Genomic DNA, 20,792 nt, shown 5'->3' on the forward strand with positions numbered 1-20,792 from the left:
ACACACGTGCAGCCTCCTCCTCCTCCTCTTTCCAGCATCTGATGGACAGATTCTGTCTCACAGGTTTGCACTGAGCTTCTTCCTCTATGTTGCAGGCTCTGACAGATCTCACAGGAATGTCTTATCGATCCCAAATCCTGATTGTGCTAATTAATAACATCTCAGATTACACTGTAGGCACGTCATGCGATATATTGTGATTTACTGGCCTAATGTATTTTAACTGCGACAGACAGCTAAGCGCAGAGGAAGGCACTTGGCGGAGAGTGCGTGACCCGAGGCGCTTCGAAAAGTGCGAGGAAACGCTGTCTGCTTACTCACTGATCTGACTGATGATATCATGGCTCAATTTACAACTACTGTCAACTGTTAAATCAGTTCACTGCTCAGGTTTAAATGGACACGAGATCGCCTTTTAACGACCAAATATCAACTTTGGTACATTTGGTCCTGCTGGAGTAGATATTTTAAAATTTTAAATGTGGATTTCTTAGCATGACATAACCTAAAATACAGAAATACTGACAGAATAAGAAAAATCTAAAGGTAAACATATTTTAGATGCAGGCAATTGTTATTGTTTTTCATAAATGAAGTAAGAAAACTTCTTGGGAGCATATTTTAAGCTTAGTGAGTCACTACATATTGTTAGACGCAATTTCTTGGAGGTTACGGAGTGCAGTTGTACTTTGGCAGGCTCGTCAGCAGGGAGAGGTAAATATTTGCTGTCCTGGGCTCCAATAACTGGAAACGCATCCTTATCACTTGTGTACCTAAACTGCATATGGCCGTGCAGAGGTGCTTCATTTCCTTCTGCAGCTCTGGTCCAGAAAAGATAAGCATGAAGGGAAACTTGGGCCTACATGTGAGGGGACAGAGGCGCTGCATGAACATGATTTGTGTGACTCCATTTTTTAATTTGGTAAAAAAAAAAAAAAAAGAGAACAAAAAAGCATGAACAAAGCTGTTTTTGCAGTTAAACTGTGAATATTCTATATTTCCTGTTGTTACAGATGAGAGACAGGAAAATCTTATCCTCCGGTTATTGATCCTCATCTGTTTGTTGTCAGATTTTTAAAATAACAGACTTTCAGATATCTAATTATAAACATACTCTGACATGTGAGCGCTGAAAGCATTTAAAATGATTTACACATGTCATGAGCAGCATTTATGGTTGTCAGCGCCTCACTTTAAACACGTAGGAACACGCCAAGAACGTTTAATACCAGTAAGCGTGTTATGGAAATAGAGGCTGATACTCTCTTCAGACCAGCGTGGAAACAATGGCCAAACTACAACACTTCTATCCACCGTATTCAGTGATTTTCCAAAGCATAACATTAATTATTGAGATGTGTTTTAGAGGAACTAATGGCACGCTTTTCCCCAGACAGATGTCGATATGGAGGATAGAGAAAATAGATGTTGCACTATAAAACTGTCAAACAACTCTTCAGGGGATATAATTGCTTCTTCCTGCACCCTGGTCTTGTCATTCCCACCCTGAGTGTAGACACATTGAAAGCTTCCTCATTTCCCCCCAAAATCCACCAACTTACCAAACTCCTCTAGACTATCCTGAGATACTCATTTTCCCCCACAGCATCACACATGATTGAAAAGCATCTGCTAAATGATAAAAGGCACCGTCGTTGCCAAATTAGCACCACATTCAAAAGTTCTGAAAGGCTGCTGAATGTCAACAATGGAGGCTGAGCAGCAAAAGCTTAATTATCCTAAATGTGTGTGTGGGTGTGTGTGCGGTCGTGTACAGTACGCACGTGTGTGTGCTCTCTCCCCAGGTTTAGTGCCGATGATGTAATATCATATATCTGTATTTGTCTCTGGATGAGCATTACATCATTGATACCTCGGGCTGCCAGTGAGGCAGAGATGCTCGGGCTGCGCCGACACTGAAGGCATCGCTGCAGCTGAAACAGAGGATCTGCTCGATCTTCCCGTCCGCAGCTTTCACTGCAGGACTCAGGACGCAGAGCTGCGCGATGCAAAAATGCAGCACTTCCTTAAGTTGAGTTCGCAATTTAATTCCAAAGCAAATGTTCGCCTTATGCTATTTGTGCGAATTTGTTCGCCTGGTGGTTTGTCCAGTCTGTTTAATCCCGCCAAACAGCGTTCCAACTGTGCAGACGTTAGCTGTAAGATAGCTTGCCAAGGACACACCGATGTGTGTGTGTGTGAGTGAGTGTGTGTGATAGCTGTAATGGTACATTTAAGTATTAAAAAATTCACCGTGAAATATCTCTTTTGATTATACGAAACATCAGCATTAACCAGCCTGCTTCTGCACTTTAGCTGCATTCATCCCGTCAGAGTCGGGGACTGACAGCCACGTTTTCCATTTTTCATCTCATTCCATGTTGTACACATTACAGCAGCAGGTAAACTGGAGCTAATGCAAAGTTTTTAGCTCACTTGACAGCTCACACCACCAGAGGCATAACCTCATCTGTCACGCTCTAATAGACTGACACCGGCTGCGATGTCGTCTGCTTTCCCTCCTGACAAATTTATTACTTTAAAGTGAAGCGCTCGGCGTGTAGCGCAGCCTTTGATCAACGCTGATGGAAAGACGGGGCTGGAAAATGATACCGCATCTCCGTTTCTGTGAAGGCGCAGAAAAGGCTCAGGCGGTTCTGAATCATATTAGGGGCTGAAGCCCCCTCATCAGCCTCAATTGGCTGATGAAGCAACAGCCAATCATGTTGGGAGATAATTATTGCCTGTGCAGCAGCAGTTCAGATGTCTGTCCAGCCTGCAGAGAGTGTCAGTGATTTGTTTTCCACATATTTTGAGCACTGAGGTGATCTCTGAGAGCATAAAGGATCATGTTCCTGCGTGAAGTATGCATGCAGTTATGGGTGTGACATTTTTAAAGGTGGTTTTAGCCAACAGTGTGTCAGATAAGGAGCAGATATTTACAGATACTTACAATTTTAGTATTCCTGACCGATTGTGAAGCATTTGCAGAGTTGATTTAATCAAAATACTACACATATCAGAATCAGAATTGGCTTTATTGGCCAAGTATGCATGCACATATAAGGAATTTGACTCCGGTTTAAACACTGCACTCAATGTGCTTGCATAGAAAAACAGCGATGGAAAGTAACTAGGTCTACTCAAGTATGGAACTTAGATCCAATTTTGTGGTACTTATACTTGAGCATTTAATGCTACTTTATATTTCTACACCACTTCAGTTCAGAGGGAGGTATTGTACTTTTTACTCCACTGCATATATCTGGCAGTAGCTACTTCTCAGATTAAGATTTTATGGAAAAAACCCACAAAAACTCAAGCCTATAAAATGCGCTGCATTTCTTAATATTAAACCAGTGGCTCCCAGTGTTTAATGCTTGTGGCCACTAAAAACAGTGTCAAGTTGGGGCCATTTGTCACATTTCACTTCCACAAAAGAGACATTTCTCTTCTGAACCTTATATTTATTTGTAATTACGGTCGGAGGGCAGAAGAGGTAAAACTACAATATCTCAGACAAAGGCAAAAATTCAGATTTGTGCAACATAACTTTTAGAGGGGCAAGACCCCTATTAGGGGCCACTGGACTAACTGTATATAAAGTAGTTTGAACTGGATCCACCTCAAGCAGCTACAGTAGTAAAATGCTACTGACCGTGTCAGTGTTCTGGTCAAAAACCGAACCCTAATCCTGGGAGCATAGAAATGACACCAATGCTACTTGTGAGTTGTTGCGTCAGTGTTAACAAGCACTTTTACATTTAAAACTGAATGTACATTTTGCTGGTCACACTTATGTACTTGTACTGAAGTAGGATTTTAAATGCAGGACTTTTACTTTATACTTTTGCATTGTGATATTGATGCTTTTATTAAAGTAAGTAAAACTTCTGAGTACTTCTTGCAGCCCAGGACTCTGCGCACAATGCCCTGACCCAAATCTCACTTTACTGCGATGAGACAGACAAGATATTAAATGACAAGAAAAAGTGGATTCTCAGGACAAAATGTCACACACAAACAAACACTCACACACACACACACACACACACAGTCTCACACTCAGACTTTCTCCATTGCAAAAAGTGCTTTGTCATTTATTATTTCTGCAATTTATAATCCTTAATATACTTTCCTCTTTGGCGAAGGCAGAGCAACGGGTTCAGCCGAGGCATTTCTGAATTATGAGCCAAGCAAAAAAACGGTTTTAGAACTTGGCTGGAATTAAGTTTGCTTCGATGACCTCATTACACAATTTAAGTAATCACTGCAACTGAGTCACACACACACACATTTAGAATAATGCGACCAGGGATGTTATATTGCAAAGTATTGATCTTTCATTTTCATTATTTGGTAACTTTCCGTCGAAGCGCTCTGACAGACTGTGGATGAAAATGGCCGTGCCCCGAGTTAATTACTTGACTTGGAAACACATCCTGTGTTCAAAGGTTGGAGCAGAGAACATAAAAAAAATCAGGCATGATCATCTATGTAAAACTTCACAGTGGCCCTTCATCTCTGACAGCAGCCAGCTCTACTTAGCAAGCCACAAGAAAGTGTGGCTGACAGTGTGCAGGAGCCCTCCTGTAATTCCTTCTGATACCTGTGCATTAAGCTACCTCTCCTCTGTGGAAGAACACATCAAAAGGAGATTAAAATTAAAACTAAAAACAAGGTGATCCAATGTATGGTTAAGTCTGCAGATGATAAGCTCTGTCCGGAAATTCAAGACAAAAACCGAGACCTGAAAATTACCATAATGGAAATGTACCAAACTGCGGGTTTTTTCCCCCCCAGAGTTCTGCAGGTGCCATAAATGATGCAATGTGGACAACCACAAAATATCAAGTGACCTTTTTATCACAATGCACGACCAATACAGGATTCAGAGATGATGTCTGCCTGTTGTGCAGTGCCAGTCACCCAAACAAAAAGATCAGAGAGAACGGGGGAGGGGGGGTCAGCAACAACATGTTTGTCTGGCGGAGTAAATTGATCACCGTGTGGATGTCACATAGCTCGTGTTATTCCCTTTTGGAGCCACAGAGAGGGTCATTGTTGTATTGTGAATACATGAATACAGATGTATGGCTTTCTGCAAGGTTTTCTTTAGACCCTGAATGCATCAGTGCAGACTGTAAGCATGCCCGGTCCTGCGTCTCAGCTAAAACATACAGGAATTATGAAGGGCAAAACTTAAAATGTGCTGCCACGCCGATACCCCCAGACACCATTCAACCACACAGCCATAATTAATACTTTATTCCCAGGCAGTTGCCTTCATGAGGAGCAGATGCAGGGAAGATGACCTGAGATTGGGAAACCACATGTGAGGAGGCAGCATGGAAGCGAGGTATCGCGTTTACTTTCATAAATATGGCAATCCCCCCCAATCATCCCCCCTCCCCACACCCGCTCTCCACCTAGCAATTAAATCCAGTTAGAGATTACTCTCAGCTGCATCCCGGTCTTCACAGGAGCCTCAGCCTCCAGCCTGGACTGATAATAACTATGGTCTGCAGTGCTTCAGCCATTCATTTGATAAAGTGCTTTTCACCTTGCAGCTTTCATTATCCACACACCAGAAAGTGTGTGCACGTGCATGTGTAAGTTTATTTGCTTGGCTTGGAGTGAGTTGATTAAACAAGTGTCGTGTCATTACTCTGTAATCAATTTTTCAATTATGACTAAGGCCCTATAACGCTGTGATGGAAGGTGAACTCGGATCTATACCGGAGCAGCGAGGTGATTAGACGTCGCTGGAAGCTTTCGAGAGAAGAAAAAAGAAAAAGAGGGAGAGCCTTTTTTTTTTTTTAGGTAGATCGATCCTGTTGACTGAAACGGCCTTGGTTCATAACCGACCATGTCTGCTAGCAACAGCTTAGCTGGTCCACTGAGGCGTCTGTCCGCACATCTTTTGGGGGTGTTCTTTAAAGACGGTGAGTAAAGCAGTCGCTCCGAGAAAGAAGGAGAAAAAGATGTTTATTGTGATGACCCCGCTTGACACTTTGAGGCTGCCTCCATGCTGCAAAAACATGCTACTCCAGGGTTAGACTTTCAGACAATCTGCAATCAAAGACTTCTGAAACTATATTAACATACCCAGGAAGCAGACCACCTCATTTTTCCATCCACATCGACATTTGAACTCATAGAGGAGGGGCTTTACATTCATATGAATTTCCTTTATTACCACCATTTTGCCTTGACTCAAAATGCTTCTCGCTTCAAGTTGTGTTCTGCAAAACAACCTCTCCACCAAAGATATCTATAAATACACCTTCTGAGAGTGGTCTGTCAAGTACAAAATACATCTAAAATGCAATTTTTAACATCCTTAAAGCCAGTTAGGCGCTTCTTCTTCGCTGCTGTACCCAGGCTTTCTTATTTTATCATATAACAATAATGACAAAACGCATCACTAGAAAACTTTGTTCAAAGGAAAATTGTGGTTTATTACATCATTTAGGCATCATTTCTTCCAATAGTAATAACATTTTACCACCATGTTAATAAACCAGAATTGCACTTTAGAGGCCCTCATATCTATTTTATCAGCTTCTCACTTTATACGTGATGGGATCCTACACAAGTAAAAGGGTTTTTGTCAAACTTTGAACAGTTTTGGTCCACAGTTTTTGTCATTTCACTCCAGAGATTTATATATTTTTGTTTTTGTCTTTGCAATTATGATTGGTTTGAAGTGGGCGGGGCTTAGTCGGAAAAGGTGATGTCATGCATTTCACTTCATAAATCAGATTTTATGATGTGTTGAAAGTTGCAGGGTTCAAGGTTCAAGGTTCAAAGTTCAAGGAGTCTTTATTGTCCCCGTGGGGCAAATTGCTCTACAGCCAGCAGTAACAAAAACAGGCAACAATCACAAAAAAAACAAACAAACAAAAAAAAAACAACAACATATTGCACAGAGAAAATAGATGGGACAGTACATTAGTCAGTCACTTGTTCAGAAGACCTATGGCAGCAGGGACAAAAGAGTATTTAAGTCTGTTGGTCCTGCATCTTGGCAGGATGAACTGGGTTGTCTGCTTAATTTTTTCAGTTTGAATACTAAACTTCAAATCTCGACTTTTTCAGATATTTTCAGCTTTTCTTAAACTTCCAATGCCCTTTTCTTAACATATGCTGCTGCCCTGCAGAGAGTGAGCTGTGCAAACCGCATATACTACAACACAGGAACAGGGCCAATGATTGGAGGGAAAGTTCATCTGTGGCAATATTAGGACAAACCTTGAAAAGCAATAAAATCGCTAAATAATGTCTCTAACCTGCAGGAGAGATCAGGAAGCACAAAGGTGTGACCAGATGTCAGCAACTATAATTTACAGCTCCATCACCCCCCACAGACACACACACATCCACCTCACACGTAACCTGCTCCTCCTGAGAAATATTGCTCACTGTTCTGGCATGAGTTAGCAAATAATTGCTAGTCAGGGGAGGAGGTAGCTTATAATATGCATTGGGAATTTTAATCTTGACTTTTAATAAGCTTTTGACCTTCTTGCGTCTGCAGCCTATAATTAGAAATTCTGGCTGGGCCAGATTGACAGAATGCTGTGTCTTAGGGGAGGTAAAACCTTGTGCGACTGCGGTCAGCAGACCTTCTAAATCATGCGGCTGCATGAGAAATGTTTAATCTAACAAATTGGTTTCTGTTTCCTCTCCTTTTTTCATTCTTTCATGCAGTAGGTATTCTGAATATGGAGGTGATGTCATCGTCTCATCCTTTTAAGAGTTACTGTGGACCATATATTCTGAGGGGGAGGCAGAGAATCAGGACCTAATGGTCTTTCCTCCTTCAGCCAAATCTAATTGTGCCCTTATCTTCTCCAAGTTTAACTGCCCTATTGAATAGGATTGAGCTTCCTGGACTTTAACTGTTGACTTGCCTGTGTGTGTTTTTGCATATGTGAAGTCATATATATATGAATCTCCTCGGACAGCAGCAGTTGCAGTCTTCTTGTATTTGAGTTAAAAGGAACTCTCTCTTCTTCTTTGGGCTTTTGCATCCGTCAGGCAGCACTAAATTTAGCGGCTGCCGTTTATTTACTTTATGTCCTTGCTGGTGTGTCCTTGCTAAATGAAGGCGAACAGGACTGTCACCATCCAGAGGACAGCGCTGCCCAGCCCCTCGGGAGTTGATGAATAACGTGAGCATGTATACGCCTGTGCGTGCGTGTGTGTGTGTGTGCATGGACAGAACGAGAACATAGATATGTGTAAATAACCTATGAACGTGCACACGCTCCTTTTGCACAATTATTGTTTGCACTAATCCACTCAGATCACAGAGTACAGGAAGCAGGGTGCACGAACAGCCATCACAACAGGCCTGAGTGCCTCCAGTTATACAGGTATTTGAGTTTGCAGCCTGTGAAGGTATTCGGGCTTCCATGTGGCATAGTGGTATTTGCACCTTTTGCTGTTTCAGTGTGTTAGTGTTGAGCGCTACACAGTCCTATGGATCAGTGCCTCTGTATAGATCCCCTGGAGCAGCCTCTTGTTCCTTTAACATTCCAGGTACATCCACACCAGCTCCTTCCTGTCGCTCCCCTTCTGTGGCGCTGATTGACAAGCGTCCGCTTCTCTCAGGCGCGTAATCAATCTGCTAATTGGTGTCGGAGGGTCGGTTGCTGTTGAAGCGTCCCCCGCTCTTTCTTTGGCTAATTTATCTTTGTCACCGCCAGACTCGCAAAGTACATTAGTTGGGAAAGTTCAGTTTCTGCAAAGCCTTGCCTCCATCTCTCTCTCTCTCTCTCTCTCTCTCTCTCTCTCTCACACACACACACATTATGCGACTGTGCTTTGTTCATCCTTCTTTTTTTTTACTGCAATACATCACACAAAAGAGTGAGGGTAAATGTTAGCCTTGCACTGTTTCCATTGGTAACCACAGCACATGAGGTAGAGAAGGAGAACAGGTCAGTCTCTCTGTGCAGGATAATTGGTGACAACAATGTGCTTTATCATAATTCACTACAGCATCTACATCGCAGAGGCAGAGTAGAGTTATAATTAGTGGGAAGGCTTCTCAAAGTTGCTGAATAGGTTGAATACAGTGAGCAGATTTTCTTTAAACTGCACTCTAGCGTGCATATGTAGGAAAACGAAGAGTGTTAAATGCATGCAATTCCTGACAGAAGCAGCATCTATACTTACAGAGAGCTGACTGAGCCCTTGAAACAGCACTTCACATCTGATTGATTTACAGGCCGTTTCTACCCAGGGTGCCAATCAGGCCCTGATTAGACATCACTGACTCGTTGATGACGGTTCAGACAGCGGCAGCCGTGTCCGCGGTCTCACCGAGCGCTGAAGATTGATTGCGCGAGGCCGCCTCGCCCCAGATTAATCTCCACGAATGACACAAGAGTCATGAAGTTTTCATCTTGCTCAGTTTACCAGCTCAGAGCAGGTTCGGTGTAATAGTGGGGTAGTAGAGGGAGAGCCATGTGTGTGCTACTTGAGCCTCTGCTTGCTCCCAAACTTGTGGATTAGGCCCCCAGTGCCCCCTATTGGCCCCCAAATCATCTGTTGATCCTCTCACACACACTGATCCTCCACATACATGAGGAAAAACAAGACTTCACTCTGAGAAACTGAATAAACTGTGAAAAATTCTGATTGAATGTTCATCATAACATACGCACACCTCCATTTAGTGTTGCCATTGAAGACAAACTGAGAAACTATCATTCTTTTATGTATTGTTATCATCCTCTCCCTCTTTTCCACCTATGTCTTCTCTTCTTTAGAGTCTTTTCTTCTTGCCTCCACTTTCTTTCTCCCTTTATTCAGGTGCAGTGATATATATGTGTAGAAGTGAGGTAAGGTGCTCTGATGGGAGGAAATTATGGGGAGCAGCAGGGGAGAAGTCCATATTCAAGCCCTGCCAGCTACCTCGCTCACTACACGACAAGAACGGCGGCTGCACACTGATCATACCGTCATTAAAGTTGTTCACTTTCTCCTTTTTCACTCTTATTTTTTTTCTCTGATGCACTCGCTGCTCTTTAAGTGCTTTAAGCACCGCAGCAGTCGCCTCTCTAAAAGTCTGTCTCTGAGCTGTTAACAACCACCTTTTCAACAATGTCAGGACTATCAGAAGATGATTTTATGCAAACTTCTTCCATCGATCGATCCACCTCCATTACCTCCGCTTTTATTCACTCCCTACTTTTATATTAGTGCCTTAAATGTCTTTTCAATGCAAAATAAGGCTCTTAACATAGTTTAGGGATCAGAGCAGCACTGATCTTCACATTATTATTATTCATTGCAGGCGTGTGAAAGTCTTACAACTCCAGTTTAGTTGATTCTCAAGTTTTAACTGTTACTTTTTGACTTTAATTTCTTTTATGACCCTACGTACTTATGTAACTTAAAAAAAAAACAACTGGATAAAGGTGCATTTCAGGCATTTGGACCCAAAATGATTTTCTGTTGCCTAAAAAGTTCACATTTTGGTGATTATTTTCATTAAATGTGAATGTAACATGTAAAACACTGTAAATTCTAGCTGCAAAACGTGAGCATTTGTGGTGTGAATGTGATTATTCCTGTTAAATTACAGAATGTGATAAAAGACAATGACATCTACATTTACGATGCGATAACTTAAGACTGAAAATAGATTTTAGACCAAAACCCTATCATTTTAATGAGATTTTAGGACTATGTTAAGGTGCTTCTTGTTCCACATAAAGGACATAAACTATCCCAGAAATCCAATAGGCCATGACTAATACTATGAGGCCAGACAGCTGAAGACACCTTCGATCAGCCTATCTGCAGTGTTGCTTCATTTATCTGCCTGCTATGCGTCACACTGCACGTTGTTTCAACCCTGACCCAGACATCCAGCCAGACAGGGACAAGACCAGCGGACAAGCTGAATACAAATGAGTTCTTCCTCCTTTTAAGCTGGTCTTGTAATTGTTCATGTGATTTTTGGACATTCTTTGCCTTCTGCAGATTTACATAAACTAGATTATGACAAGCAATCACCGGGCTTTCACATTAAAACATTAAAACCTCCTTCAAGTCCAAGTCTGGACAATAACACTTCTCTCTGTGTCTCTGTGTCTCTGACTTTCTGTATTTGAAGAAAAAGCATTCATGGCAGTAAATTCAACACATTTTTGGGCGCCGAGCTCCAGTCTTTTCGGCAGCTAACTCGACAATGTAGCGAGTGGGTGAGTTTTTACACACTGCCCTGTCAGTTTTCAGGGAGCTACGCAAGTGGAGGATGTGGCAAAGTCTCACACCGGCTCCGACCTTCCCAAAAACTCTGCGGTGGAAGCCGGCCTCTGATAGTTTGGTGAGATTATTGAGGAACAAAAGAGGGTCTAAACTGAACAAAAATACCCGAAAAGAGGCCAAAACAGCAACAAATCCACGTAGCTGCTGAAAAATATGCTGTAAAAAGACCAAAATGTGGAATTTTCTTATGAGAAATGGTGTGAGGTGAGGTTATTCAAGAAACAATAGAGGACCTAAGGTGGGAAAACACCTTTTGTGCAAGAACAGAGCATAAACACCAATTTGAGCAGCACTAAACAATAATCAATCTGTGCTACTATTAAATAATAAGAGCCTTGAGTGAGATAATCTCTGTGAGATTGGCTGCACTGCAAGGTGTAACCATCATCCCCACTCTGAGCAGGTCCGTTTCCTGTGCTTTTGATCTGCAGAAAGAGCACGTCTTCACAAAGCTGACAGGTAATGTACGACGTGATATTATGTTCATATGTACACGGTACTAAAACAGCCTTCAGTGCGCTCCTCAAACACCTGCACAGTCTCCTCTGTGATCCCCTCACCTGTGATCTAAGCCTTTTATAAACCTCTCCACCCTGCAGAAGCACGGTCGGAAAAAAAACCCCGTTCAGCCCGTAAACTCCTCCCCTCTGCTCCTGACGGGGCAGCCGTGCTCCGAGGCAGTAAAGATAAAGGATGAGGAGTTTCCCACCTGCAGACAGGAAGTGGGGAGAAGTTCACTTGCAACCAGGGCTGCCAGACACAAGCCTGATCGTACTTTCACCTCGTAGACCTTATCCTGTCCGATTTAGAAACCAACATCCAGGACAACTGTTGGGCTCACGATTAAGTCTGACCCTCTCTGATAACGCAAAGAAATATGATGTTTGGGCTTGTGCTGACATGCCTGTGCAGCCCCTTGTTCTTCTCGATATATCCCACCAAAAGCAGCGTTCCAGTTTCTTGTTTGTATTGTTGAAACATATTTAGTTCTTGGGGTTTTATTTGCAGTGGCAGGACGGGATTAGTCCCAGCTTACCAAGCTGTACACAGACGCGTCTTTAGACTGTGTGAACCCTGCTGGAGCATGAAAGAATGTAACCGGCTTCAGTCTGTACACATGTGAGCAGATCTTACGGTGGCCGAGAGAGCTCAACGCACCGCAACTTAAAGCCGCACTCAACAATATTCTTTATATTAACAATGCATTAACATGCAACATGAAAGAGATCACTTGTAGTGACAAATCCATGGAAAATTATCACTCGATGTGCGGTTCCCCTCAGCTGTTTGGAGCTTTTTAAGTATCTTTCAGCTCGTTGTTTCCTGTTTTGGTTCAGTCTCGCCGCTATCGTCAACCGCATTTCCTGCCACAACAGGCAGCTGTATGAAGTGGAAAAGCTCTGACAAACCCACTGCATGATACCTGCCTGGCAACAGATGGCAGGCAGACAGAGCTGGTGAAGCTAGAGAGGCATTTCCCTCAGGAGCTGGTAGAGACCAAAGCAGAGCTAAAAGAAGAAAGGCAGCCAACACAAATCCAAATGGACGCTAGTGGTGCGTAGCTGGATGTGGGTAAGTGCTGTTTACAGCTTGCTGAGCTGCCTGCAAGTAGCCATAAAATAAGGGAACGCAGGTTTAAGAGAAACACAACCAAGCAGACAAAACACGCATGAAAAAATGAACTCAAGTCAACAAGACAACAACAAAAATATGTTGCATTTCAAATGTGCTGCAAATAAAATGCAAGGAAACCAAGAAATGCGTTTACCTGACACGCACCACAGGTACAGAAAATACGAGCAAACCGACAATCGCATGGGAAGTCATACACAAATCAAGGTGTTTTTATACACGTTTCACAGGAATGGCCTCCCGAGAGGAACAACAAGCAGGCAAGAGGCCCAAAATGACACTCTTTAGTTCAAGCTACAAAGCCGTCTCGCTGCCATAGGGATTATGATGGCAGCGAAGGAGAAGGTAACTATCGGTGTTATCGAGTGATAAAGTCCTTGATGGGAGGAGGATCGGGTGGATGAATGAGCAACAGAATGTCAGTAGGTGGCTGTTCCTTTCTCTTTTCCAACGAAAGTCATTGTTTGTTGACCATTATCATTTCCTAACCTTAACCCACGTGTTTATGATTGTAGCCATGACAACAAAACTCCCCTAACCTTAATGAAGCAGTCATGTTAACCCAAACCACAAACGCTTGGTGTATTCCACAAAGTCTTATTTCAAATGCAACTTTTAATTGTCTTGGAAAACACAGACAAATAATGTCGTCCTGCTGGTCGGGCGTGTGTCTGCGTGTGTACTTAAGAGGCCGTGACCTAATGCGCACGAGAACTAAAAACTTGTCCGTGCACACTGCAAGTTCAATGTGACGGTGTTCCTGTTTGTCCCTCATGCTCCGGTAGCATGGTGCAAAATAAATCTGACAACTATTTTCTGTCTTCTTATGGTGCTACAGCTCAGCATCTCCCACGTATGTCACGTCAACAGATAAATACCAGCCAGATACAGCCTTCTGCGTTTCGTCTGCGCGGACCCTCCAACTACACACACCCTAATCGACCAAGCTAAAAGATTTATCATAACAATATATTGTCGTATTGCTCAACTCAAGGAGAGACAGACAGATCCCCACTTTTATGTGGTTATTGTGAGCCGTGTGGTAAGAGGTGTCTGTTTTGTAAATAGACACACCCAACAGTGATGGAACAAGTCTGTTATGATGTCTTTATCTATCTATCTATCTATCTATCTATCTATCTATCTATCTATCTATCTATCTATCTATCTATCTATCTATCTATCTATCTATCTGTCTGTCTGTGTCTGTCTGCCTGTCTGTCTGTCTCATTTTACTGTCTGTCTGTCTGTCTGTCTGTCTGTCTGTCAGTTTTATCTGCCTGTTGCTGATCAGACATCAAAGGAGTTTTTAATGCAGGTCAATGACCCACATTTTCTCTCAGGGGACACAAACAGAAGCCTCTGCCACGTAAGATAATTAACCCAGAGCCCACACAACCACGCCGGCTAAACAAATCATAAAAATTGGTATAAGAGTGCGGTGGCTGATTGTTTGGCAGCTTTTTATGAGGCTGCCACAAAGGGATTTGGTCCATCCTTGATTTATTTGAAGTTTCTTGGGGAGTTCCTGCTTGTTAAAAAAAAAAAAGAAAAGAAGATGTCTCAAGGTGGATTTTGTTATGCAGGGTGTCAGTTGAGGAAATCAGTGTGAGAGGCAGGGGTCATCGCCAAGGTGCAGTGCAGTCTGGGTGCTAATCAGACTCGTCCTCTGGAGCGGCGTTTGACATTTCCCATCAACACCGGCTCCCCGACTCGCTCCCTCTCCTCACCTGGGCTCTCTCAGACGCTTAGCTCCCAACCAGACTGTCTTCCATACTCTGTTGACACAGGCAGGCTGCTCCGTCAGTCACTCGCCTCATTAACTGCTGTTGGGCTGTTATTCCCGCCGCTGTAGTCGAACATGCACGTGCCCTCGCATATGCACACTCGCATACATCCACTGGGTCGACGATTCCCACTCGCAGGCAGTCGAGTGTTTGTCAGTTTGCACATTCTGACATGTTTTGACGTCTTGCTGCTTGTGTGAATTACTACAGCTGCAGGATTCACTTTCTGTCTGTTACCCTCCAATCAGATGAATTGATTTCGGGATGTGCTGACAGCATGAGTGTGTATTTTTTTCCCTGTCTGTTTGGACTGAAGCTCAATAGACACATCACCTTTAACTCTCACGCTGATAAGGAACTGTACAAAAATTACAAGGGGGAAGGTAGTTCAGACAAGGAGGAAGGTTATGTGTTTTTTCTTCCTGCTGAGGGGAGGGTAGTCTAATTTTTAAGTAGGAAGATTGTCGGCGTCCTACAGCAGCTTCACCCATCTTCACTTTATTCTGCATCTGAGCAGAAAGAAAACCAACAATGAAGAGAGAATGTGTAAAAAAAATATAAATGTGTAACACTGACAGCTCAAAAGCAAACAATGGCTGGAATATTCAGTCATCAGGATGCTTCATTTCGTTTGGCAATCGCTAACTTAACTTTCATTCTGCAGTCTGGCGGCTGTGTAACTGCACTATGGTTTTCCACATCACCATCATGGTCTGTTTCAGATCTCGGGGAGCACAACAATGCGTGTGAAAAAAGGTGTATGAAGTCTTTTGTGGCTCCAGAGGGAGCTGCGTGGAATCAGAAAAAATTACCTCAAGTGATGTCACATGAGTCAGGCTGAGTTGAAAAAGTTACCGTGAGAGTCCGCCAAGCTTGTCTACGCTGACGCAACGTCACGTCTTAGTGCTGCTGACCACCGATGGCGTCTCAGAAGCAGAGTTTTGCCTGCTTGATTTTGTTGACTCAAGTTGAGTTGTCCGTCAAAAATAGGCTTGGAGTGTATTCTCCGCGGAGCACAATGGCGACCTGATTTTGGGACACTTCTGAAGCGCAGACAGAACGCGCCCTGTGGAACTGCAGGCATCGACTGATTTTTCTACAGTCCCTAACTGAAACCTGGGAAGCAGTTTGTTTAGACTTGTGTGTGTGTGTTTGATTAATCAGCCAAACCAAATGCATTTACAGTAAGCTGTTTGATATCTGTATGATTGGGTTTCTCATCTCTATCATTTCTGTTAGCCACAAAGAGCACTGATCATTGCACACATCGCAGTAGTTGACACAAAATGAATTGCCGCGTTCACTGACAAAGGTCCCTGTCCATCCGAAGCCACAACTCATAATAGGATATGAGGCTGTGTCACTTTTGTTCAGCTTCCTGGTTCCTTCCAGGCAATAACTTTGATCGGTGACAGCAATTTCCTGGATTAGGAAAGTTTGAATGAACGCACAGAGTGGGAAGGATATAAGTTGCTGTGGAAATGATCACTATCAACTCTGATTCAACACCGATTGTGAGCGTGCCGGCACTTCCTCTTTTATATATGGGGATATATGCAGCAATATCGACTTCACATTGGATTGAATTAAAGCGAAAGAGAGAGCGCAGGAAGTGACGTTTCTGTGATGCAAAACAGCGTCATCCATACTGAGGAAATGTGAAATATGCAAGAAATCTCTCTTTAACCAGCCAAGCTAACAAAAAATAACTGAGTGTCAGTTTGATGACAGACGCAATGTTTTGCAGATATGATTCAGACAGATGAGAAAGAGCTGATTGAGGAGAGGAATGCCCGAGCAGCATGTTAGCATATCATAATTGACTATCAGACACACAGGTGGTTACTGTGGTTGGCATGGGTAGCGTAGTAGCCTGCTAACGGGGTGTGATTAAGTTTTCCTGCTGTTTGTTGTGTTCCTACGCCTCATTTTAGTCAGGAGGGAATTATAACCTCCATTTTTGTAGCCCGGGGCGAAATGGCACACACTCAAAGCACTCAGGGCTCATTAGAGAGATAGAATCAGTGTCCCTACTTTAATGAAAGCGAACGCTGAGGAGATCATGTTGAAGCAGATTGCTCGTCACTAAGAAGTATATTTGCATTGCCGATTCTCTCGCAGCAGCGTGATTAAATTGGAACGTCAGTCAGTCGTAGGCTGTTTCACAACTTCGTGTGTTGGAGTAACTGGTGATGTTTTGATTGAGGCTGTTTCCTCTAACCTTGTTGATCAACACATTTTTCTGAGACCTGCTTAACAGCGTAACCATAGACATGCAAATTATTACATTACTGAGGCATCTGAGCTCATGTTCAGCCTTTAATTCTACCAGCGGGGTGAGATCATTTAGTTCCTGGGACAGACTTTCTAGAAATTAGGGTTAACATCTAGAAACAATACGCTGCTGTTCTGTAGTGACAATAAAATTTAAATAAAATAATTACATAATAATGATAATACTATTAATCTGGGCATTTACCAAACAGGAAAGGTGCAAGAAAAGATTCTGCAGAGTTGCACTATGGGAAGTGTAGGATTTTTGGAGCGTGACTCATTTCCATCGACAGTATAATAAGTGGACAGAACTTCCAGGTCTGAAAAGTGAAGCCAATATGGAAATCTGCATTCTTTTTAATGGCCTGCAGGGGGCAATGCCACTGGTTGCAAGAAGAAGTGGGATTGCCTGCAAGCTTATGGGAAAATGACACTACTTCTCACTTGATTTCTTCCCTCAGTAAATATTTTCCTAATGACTCTCTCGATTCAATCGACAGTTTCAATTCTTCTTCACTACAGCATGATGTTCATTTTGTAAATCACGGTCCCATTCAGATGCAATCAGGTTAGAGGTGTAGCAATGCGTATTCTCCCCCAGCTCCACCCCCTCATCCAAATATGGTTACTTCCACTTCTTATTGTTTCTCCTGAGAAACTGTCAGGAAAATTATGGACAAAAGCGACCTGAAATCAGCCACATGAAGTATCAAGAAAATTAAAGTTAAAAAAAAGAAATAAACTATCCTAATTAGTATTTTCTTCTCACTTGTTTTAAGGAAATAGAGAAAATTATAGGACTCAATTTCCGACAATTTTAGTAAATGTGTTTAATCACTTTCTTGCCAAGAGTTAAGATGAGAAGAAGGACACTGTTCATTCATCTGTACATTAATATAGAACTGACGCCAGGAGATGGTTAGCTTAGCTTAGCTTACCATAGTTTAGCATGAAGACTGGCGACGGGTGGAAACAGCTAGCCTGATTGTGTGAAAGCTCATTAATTATAACATTAAGATCTTGTGTATCTGATTTGTACCATAACTGAGGTGTAAAAAAGCCAGATTGTGGTTTTTATGGGAGGATTATGTGCTGCTCTGCGACCGCCTGAAGCAGTGACAACAAGACAGAGCCAGACTAGCTGTTCCCAGTCTTTATGCTGAGCTAACTGTAGGTTCATATGTAGCACACCGGCACAAGAGTGGCATCAATCTTCTCATCTAATTCTGGGAAAGAAAGCAAATAAAAGTAAAAATAACATGTCAAACTATTCCTATCAGATGGAGATTATTTACAGTGAATCCTCCGAGAGAAGTGAACTGTCAAAAAAAACAAAACTAACAACTTGAGTCGTTTTAGAAAAAAGTGGCACAATCTCCTTTTTTTCAAAATAAAGATTTTTCTGGCACTCAACAGACAAAACAACTTGTTTACATGTAGATTCTTACAGCTCGGTTACGTCAGAAGGTAAACAGCCACATGTACATATCAGTGAGAACGAGCCCTTCCCTTCTCCGTCACCGTTGCCTAAGATTGTGATGGTGTTGCACGGCGGCCGGCACTGACTCACCTGGTGGAGTATCGCGAGCACACACACACACACACACACACACACACACACACAAATACACACACCACAGCCCCCCGCTCACCACTCACTCACCTCCTTCCCCTCCCATTGAGTTCACCCTGCACTGCAGTTCAAAGTGGTTTTGCCTGTCTAGCCTTGGCGTTTAATGTTTAAGTATTGGGAGCGGCTGGAGAGTGCAAATAAAATGCCTTTACAGACTCCGGGGCACGCTGAGGGCTGTGATTCCAGATACTGTATTGTGAAATTTCCATTGTGCTTGACAGAGTAGCCTCAGGGCACCTGAGCACCTCAGATGAATTCTGCCTCTTTACCTCTTCATAATGCTCCATGCGTGCGGCTTAGATAAACCATTTAGAGGAAGATTATTCAAACTTTATTATGCTGACAAAAGGGTACACATGTTCACGGGATAGACGACAACATGTCCGTGCTATTAACTGTTTGTCAAAAGTTCAGAACAGGATAAAGGCTTGAATGCGGACCCCACCTGCAAGAGAAAACCACAATGAGTTGCGGCATGGCTGGCTTTCTGTTTGCCTGCAAGAAAGGAAACCCTATTTGCAGCAAAGGAAAACAACACAGAAAGCCTGACACTACTTATATGTTTGTGCGTGATTATTCTGTAGTTCTAATCCGTCTAACAATGTTACAAAACATTCAGACAGGAGGAGGCTTTAAAGCAGTAATTGGGGGGACTTAAACTGGTAAAACTCCACTCAACCACTTCTAGTTGCATCTCGCTCGTGCTTGATCGAGACTGTGGCACAAGAAATCAAACATGGGTGTGGATTTAGTCTGATTCGAAGCATATCTCTTAATTCCCTTGAATGTCAGGCTGAAGAGGGAGCTTTTTAAAGGAAGAGTAACCGAGCAGATGTAGATGTCTCCGACTGGATAGAGGCTTACGTGAGGTCTGTGCGTTGTGACACAGGAGGAGCCAAAAACTGATGACTCATTGGCCGTTTTCACGCCTCATGCCGGATTAGCCATCACATGCAATAGGCTTCTTAATGTGAATTGTGTAATGCCCTCAATCCCTGCAGAATTGTTTCATGAAATCAGCCTCTGTTTTGCTGTGTCACCTCCATATGCAGAACCAAGGTCAACGCAAATAAAAGAGGAAAAGAACTTCACAGAGCAGCGCACATGTGGGGTTTTGGAAGCAGTTTATTTAGTAAAGGCCTTTGTTTATGCTTTGTGCTCAGAGGTTCTTCCAAAAAACTTGAATAATGTTGCTGTCAGGTGAAAACTTTCAGTTTGCTCGTTCTAACCCAAATTGCTGGATTATGTGCTCCTTTGTGGTTTAGCTCTTGGGCTTCTCTGTCAAACCCACGTTGGCAAACTCAAAATGTCTATGTTGATGCTGAAGTGCAAACTCCAAATTATCCATAGGCATTTGAATATATTATTCTTGTCTGTGCGTTAACCCCATGATAGTCTGCTGGCCCGTTCAGGTTGTTTACATCCCAGCATGTATGGACCGTGAACAGGAGTAACCCTGTGACAGTCCAGAAGAGGAAGAAGCAGGTATTGTATTGTTTGTTTAAAGATGTCGGAGCTTTTTAGACAGTATCAAGGTGAGTTCACAAACAGAAGTCCATATACTAGAATGACCTGAGATACTTTGTTTCATTGTCTAAACAGTCTGCTGTGATTTCCATTGCATGTAGTTGCAAACTCCACCCATCTGGCACCGGAGGAGGTCAAAACCAAACAATGAAGTGTAATGTTTGCAAATACTATTTGCCCCTGGCCGGGCTGATAGATGGCTGGTTTCCTCTGTGGGAGAAACTCAAGTTCAAATCCAGTCTCTCACATCAGCACACCTTGCTCTTTAGGCTGCATTATTCATCACAATCTCTGCATTATTCATTTCACTTAGCGTCACATTTTGTCACTTGGTTCGTTTACAAAGAACCCCTTAAAGTCTCTGCAACACTAATAATCTTTATTATCATTGTTGTTACGCTCTCATCCTTTTTTGGATGTGAGGACTAAGGCTTCTATGGACTCTCGCTGCCTCACCCTCCTCCCGTCTCTGCGGTTTTGAGGCGTTTATGTGGCATGCCAGGTTTTATCTCAGAGCTGTGACACCTGAACCAAGACTCTGACCTGGGGCCAAACTGCGCCTCCACTGTCCCTCAGGGCACCACAACTGCTGTCAGCTCTGTGCTTGAACAGCACCTCTGCAGAAAGACATCTTGAGAATCTCTATGACA

This window comes from Chelmon rostratus, chromosome 20, assembly GCF_017976325.1.
Source record: "Chelmon rostratus isolate fCheRos1 chromosome 20, fCheRos1.pri, whole genome shotgun sequence".
NCBI lineage: Eukaryota > Metazoa > Chordata > Actinopteri > Chaetodontiformes > Chaetodontidae > Chelmon > Chelmon rostratus.